This window comes from Neopsephotus bourkii, unplaced genomic scaffold (assembly GCF_033783945.1).
Source record: "Neopsephotus bourkii isolate Nb327-2 ecotype Australia unplaced genomic scaffold, CSIRO-AGI_Nbou_v1 NB_1638, whole genome shotgun sequence".
NCBI lineage: Eukaryota > Metazoa > Chordata > Aves > Psittaciformes > Psittacidae > Neopsephotus > Neopsephotus bourkii.
The window spans coordinates 12,141,440-12,148,470 of NW_026902113.1; positions in this window are offsets into that span (position 1 = coordinate 12,141,440).

Here is a 7,031-nt window from a genome sequence, read left to right on the forward strand (position 1 = left end):
TACTATCCATAGTCCTGGAGACTGGAGTGACATCCACCAGCAGGGTCAGACGCAACAGGATAGCTTTGTGGCCCTTCAGGATAAAGAAGGTGATGAGCCTTGGAGATGTGAACTACACATTGACACTCTTCGTGACCTTCCAAGATTTGAATTTGGTCCCAGTATAAAAAAGTAATTTCACCAGTACTTCTGTAATGGAGGCAAAACCTGTTTAGGGAATCTGGGTCACTGGACACTTGAGTGTTAAAATAAATATTAACCCACTTTGCCTTAAGTATCAGTGCTATTTTCTTGGCTTCTGTTTTGCTTCTACGATGGCAGCACTACCCTGACCTACTCAGCCATAACCTGTCATAACATTCCCCTCTACCTGTTCTTACCGCCTTCACAGATGGACAGAAGATGTCTTCATGTTACTAGCTCAGACAACAACGATACAGTCTGCTGACCCCAGCCCTTTGTATATGTAACACTACGACACATGTTTTCCTAGAAACCCCTCACAAGTCTCCAAGTAAACACTGTACATTGAGGGACCAATGTTTGTCTCACAGCAAAGGAGGAAAGAAGAAAATTTAGAGCTTGAAAAATAACAAAAGCATCCTTCTTCTAGCCATAATGTGAACAAAAAAATGAGCTTCACAGTGCTTGAAAAACTACTGATAGATTGGAGATGTCACCTCTAGAAGCTCTGGTGCTGTGCCAGTTGCAGCTTAACTCTTCTCAGCTGAAGTTGGGACACAAAATTCATGTCTTGCCCAATTCATCTGACATCTGGGGAGAATTTTACACATATTGGCAACAGCTATGAGTAATAAGCCAAACTTACATCACCATCACAGCTCACAGTTCCTGACATTGAACTGTCACTGGAAGGGGGGCTTAAGTAATAAAACTTCCTTTGGAGACACGTTTGCACATTTCTGAGAATTCTGATGCTGCTCAGGGGTATCACCCTAAGTTGGGGCAGAAGAGAATTCCCCCAAAGAAAAAGATAGACCGTGCAAACTCTTGTTTTGAGATACTGGCAAGCTCGGTTGTAACAAGTACACCCTTTTCATAAAAGAATAACATTTTAAACCTTCATAATAACTTTCTGAAATTATTACCTCCTTCCATGTCACAGCAGAGACAGCCTCTCAGTAACAGCTACATGGGAAAACAAAGGCAAATATTACAACATAGCTTACTTACTGTACCATGTGTACTTGCAAAACCATAAAAATCACACTTGGTGATTTTTAGCTATCTGAAGAGTAAGATATGCCTGAGAGAGTGAAATAGTAATTGGATTATGCTGGATTGAATGTTTTAGTGCTACTTTATGCCATTATAACATTGACATGATTATACAAAAGGAAAGCATAAAATCAAAAGTATTAAACTGAAGCTCTTGTAACTTAGTACTTCCCACTCCCTGCTCCAGAGACCCTGAAAAAAATATATTTCTGTTAAGTTGCATTATAGCCAAATCCACCCCTACAAGCCTAAGGTTCTAAGAAGAGAGTGTACCTGGGAACAAAGAGGAAGAAAGATTTCCACACTGTGCTTAAGGTTTTATACATACAATTTCCATTAATCGAGCTAATATTTACACTCAGAATTTCAACTCTGAAGAACTGAATTATATTCAGAGAGATAACAGTTTCTAAAAAAAATGAAAGTCAATAACCAATGAACTGCATTTTCATTTTCCATGTTTTATTTAAAGAGTTATTTAAGGTGAAGAAAATAATAAGATGAGCCTCTGGCCACTGAAGACTGAATCATTTTATAGATGTAGATGCAGACAGTCAGCTGAGCAAAACAGTAAGACATCATTTTACAGTTCAGGGACTGATGCAAACATCATGTGAAATTATTCTCAATATACACCTTTCTGTTTAACAAGAAAAAATGCAAAAAGCAAACTATGAAAAAGGCAAATAACTAGATAGTCAAGAAAACACACACTGACCACAGTTCAGTGAGCTGACAGTTGTAATGATAATTTCTTAAAAAAATGAGAAAATGAACATGAGCCAGCAGTGTGCACTTGCATCCCAGAAAGCCAACCGTATCCTGGGCTGCATTAAAAGGAGTGTGACCAGCAGGTCGAAGGAGGCGATCCTGCCCCTCTACTCTGCTCTTGTAAGACCTCACTTGGAGTATTGTGTGTAGTTCTGGTGTCCTCAACATAAAAAGGACATGGAACTGTTGAACAAGTCCAGAGGAGTGCCACGAGAATGACCAGGGGACTGGAGCACCTCCCATAGCACCTTTCCTGTCAGGGTGGTGAGGCACTGGAATAGGTTGCCAGGGAGGTTGTGAATGCTCCATCCCTGGCAGTGTTCAAGTCCAGGTTGGACGAGGCCTTGGGCGATATGGTTTAGAGCGAGGTGTCCCTGCCCATGGCAGGGGGGTTGGAACTTGATGATCTTAAGGTCCTTTCCAACCCTAACTATTCTATGATTCTATGATCTATGTCATTTTCATAGAAAAGTATGGGTTTGACACTTCTTTTTGCAAAAACTCAGATAACTTCCTGAGTGCAAACCAGAACCGGGTTTTATGACTTGTAGCATGCAAAAAGAAAAAAAAGAGATGAAGCCACCTGAACATGCAGCTGTAATATTTGCACTGGAATTAATCAGTCACTAGATTATTTTCCTGTAACACAGCATCAGGTAAACCATCTTGATATAAGCAAGTCAGAATAAATTGCTTACACGTTTTAAGTCTGAAAAGTCTGATAGTCTGTTCAAAGTGCCTAACCATAGGCTTGGAATTACATATATTTGTACTGCCTTAGTCCCCACACTTTCCAGTTTGGGCTAATAGACATGGAAAGCTCTTTCTCTGCTCTTTTCCTTTCTCACAGACCCTACAGTTAGAGTAAGGTTCCTGATTAGAGACAGGTTTTTCAAAATGGTATAAATAGGCTTGCTTAGTTTTTATTTAATAGGGAATCCTACATGGGTACATCTTCCCATGGGGAATTTTTTTCAAAGGCATCACTGAAGTATCACATATCAATACTTTCAACTGTTGCTTTGGAGTAAAGGAGATGTTGGTGTGGAAGAATGCAACTGGGAGCTTGTCTAGGTCTTGGAAATCTCTATGAAACACATTTGCCTTCATGTAGACCCTGGCACACAAGATTATGGTAGTGTGGGCAATGCAGATGGACTTGTGAGATTCCCCACTGGTATGACATTATACCCTTTTTCCTTCTTCTCCATCCCAGCTTGGGCCCAAGGCAGTGACAAAACATGGGTTAAAATGCTAGTTCACATGCAAATAACTCAAGCATCTTCACTAACGTAGCTGACAACGAATGAGGCAGGAAAAAATTGCCAGTTGCTTGTATCAGTGACTACCTCTCCTGCATCTCCATGTGATGGGTTTCACTTTCATCATGTATAAAATCAGACCCTTCACTTGTTAATACTGTTACATCCCTGCTCTACTCCTATAAACAAGCATTGCCATCTGTGCCTGGTAATCCTTTCTTGCATGCATCTAGCATCCCATTACAAATCTGTGTTCTTCAGATAGATGCAATATACAGTAGCACTGGGCATCTGCACCCTAATGCATGCCATCTGATCCCTGTTTATTTAATAAAGAGTTTGCATCTTGAAACCAGTGGCAGTAATTCAGCAGTGAAAGACTATGGATTTCAGCATTATAGATTTATGTAAGTGGAGAGAAAACCAGTCTTGTTCATGCTTCAATGACTATGTTGAGTCCTGCCAATTCAGCTGAGGGGCAAGCTCCCACTCTGTAACTCCTTCCCTGCTTAGCCCATGGAACATTTGCCAGAGAGAGAGAATGGGAGCTCCTTGCCTCATATTCCCTCCAGAAGACGAAAGAGCAGAAAAGATGGAACTAAAATAAATCTGTTTTCCTTAAAACTTCAGCATTGTAAACAAAGGATCTAAATAATAAACTGGATTAAGTTGCACAATTTTAACCACATGACATGGTTTACTTAATTTTGTTACTGACAGCTGCAGTTTTGGCATTGTAACGGTTAATTTCTTAGCTTTTTAAAGACCATTTTAACAAGCTTCTCCTTTCCCCACCTCTATGACTACTTTCTTTTAACTGCAGAGCCTGAAAAAAAGCAGAGAAAACGAAACATCAAAGCAGGTATGGAAACATCATCAGGTCCTGAAAGAGAAGTCAATAATCTGATTTCACATTAATTCAGGCAGTCATTAAAACATCACATCCATTTAATATGACACAGCTGCCCAGCTTGGAGGAGCCCTTTTGAACTGCCAGCATCTATACCTACCCTTATTTATTCTGAGCTACTGTGTGTGCTTACCCAATGCATGCTGAGAATTCATATGAGAAAATGCAGCCAAAAAAATGAAGTGGCAGAAGGGCTACCTGGAAGCAAGTGAGAGGGTGAGAAAAAGGAAAACTGCACGCATAAATACAACAACATCCACAAAGTTCAAGGAGAGATGGGTAATCTGTGCAAGGGGAAGAAAAAAACAGCTGTCCAATAGATTAGGGCCCTCCTCAAAAAAAAAAGAAAAAAGAAAAAAGGGTGCTAAAATGTTGATGCTATAGAAACCCTGAAGAAGATACGGGTGTGAGAGTGGAGACAGTGTGGGAAAAGCTGTGCAGCAGCCCAGTCATGGGATGTACAAGAACCTGCCACCGCAAGCAGGGCTAGCAAGCAGGCCCTAGCCTTTCTGGGTATAGCTCTGCTACCTTTGCTAAAATTTGTTAGTACTCGAACAATAGCCCAAATACAACTAAGCAGAAAGTGCAGTGGTATAATCTGGTCTAGTGTGAGGAGCTGACACATCTGAAATGACATACGGGCAGATAAATCCCATATAAGTTCCAGTACACCAGTACACCAACCCCTGCCTCCTTCCTTGAACTGCTTAACATTTTGAACATAAACATTAGATGAGTCACTCTTCGACTGGAAACCGCTCTAAATTCTGTACTTCAGTCACCCATGGCAGGGGGATTGGAACTAGATCATCTAATTAAGGTCCTTTCCAACCCAAATAATTCTATGATTTATGATTCTATGGATGCTCAAAAATCACTCTCCTGAGGTGGTCGTGGGCACTCTTTCTTACAGCCACACAACTACAGCATTGTTGAGCCTGGAAGGCACTTCTTGAGTTTGTCTAGTCCAACCCACTGCTCAGAGCAGAGTCAGACAGAGCTGGCTGCCCAGGACTGTGGCTAGGCAGGTTTTGAATATCTCCAAAGATGGAGATTCTACAACCTCTGTGGACAATCTCCTCCTGTCTTTAATGGCCCTTACAGTTAAAAGATTTTTCTTATTCTTGAGCAGATTTTTTAAGAAATGTCTGGCTCTGTCTTCTTTACACTCTCCTATCCTGTATGTATACACATGAATAAGATCATCCTCTGAACTGAAAACACACACAGTAGTACCATCAGAGTGTGTGGTCACAGAAGCATCACCTAGGAATCAGGAAACAGATAAAGCCAAGTGTGGATATGGCCAAGGTACTCCAAAAGAATCTTAGATACAAGCAGCATGGACACAAGCCAGATCATGCCACTTGGCCTGTCAATCAGGACCTACTCACCTGACCTCTTCTCTTCAGTATGAAAGACAACTTTCAGGTACACCATACTGTGTAGCTGTTATCTCATGTCCTGGCTCTGGGTTTCAGTACTCTGACTTGTTTTCACACAACATAACAGAGGGGGTACAAAACAATCAGTGTTGCACCTGAGGCCAGGGATCAGTCCCTCACCTTTTAATTACCAGTATAGACACAGCCAAAATTGCAAAGGGCATTCTGTTTTCACCCAGGATATCCTATTACCTTGTCATTAGGAGACGCTCCAAAGCACAGATGAAGTGTTTTGAGGAGAGCTGTAACTGCTCTGCTGAAGTTAGGAACTGACATTTTATATTCCTATAAAGTCTCCTCAGAAGGAGGTTCTGCAGTAAGGATCCCAGGGAGATGGAGACATCTTATATTTCCCTCTGGCTCCCCATCCTTTCCACTCAGTCCAATACTGAATTTAAGCAGAATGGAGGTGGCCACTGGAGATGCATATCAAGCAATGGAGTATTAACATGGAAGGAGTCTGCTCCTTCCACTGTCCACTGTATAGTTAAAGCCAAAAGGCACTGAAGATAGCACATGTGGCCTGCCCCGTGAAGGTCTTCAGGGGAATCCACATTTCTCTGCTGACACTAAATTTGTAGTTCTTTTGAGCTGCCTGACACACTCCCCCCTTCTCTTTACTCTCCCCACCTCAGAGCAAACAACATGAAAATCTGGTTGGTGTAGCAGTGCCCTAGCTAAGGAGAAAGGATTTCAACATAAACAACTGTGGAGCAATGAAATACATACATCCCACCTCACCGAAGCTGGCAAGAGCTTCCACAATTAATTCCATCCATACCCTCCCCTAGCTGGTTTTATAATGCTCAGTTCCTCAAATTTACAAGGGCAGTGTATACAACCTGTTATATTTCCACAGATAGCTGTGGGATCACAATGGCACTGAATACTGGGGGCACAGTGGGGCCCCCAATATTTCTAAAATTTGGTTTTACAGACTTAACAATTGAAAGAAGAATGGGACAAAAAAGGTAAAAGACAGTGCAAAATAGCTTTCAGCCTCACAGAAAGGATCATGAGAATTTGAATTGCAGTACTAAAATGTCCTGAGCAGGATCTACTAACTAACCCCTAGCTGCAGGACTTCCTCTCCTGCAGCTGCTTTCAATAGTAGTCTCAATGCCTATTGTTTTGTTCTTTACATACAAAGAATTCCAAGTGGTTGCTTTAATTATGCTGAGTACAAAGCTGCAATGTCTCTGGCTGGATTACTTCTGACAGCTACAGGAGCTGCAAGGCCCCAGCCTTGCAGGCCTCTTGAATTTAACCTCCCTGCAAACAGGAGCTTGCACAGCCGCCAAGTTCTTCTTGCTGAGATGAAAACAGACATAATGATGTTCACTTTGCAATACTGTTCAGCTTAAAAAAGATGAATTTAAAAAAAAACTTTAAAAAATCAAAGAG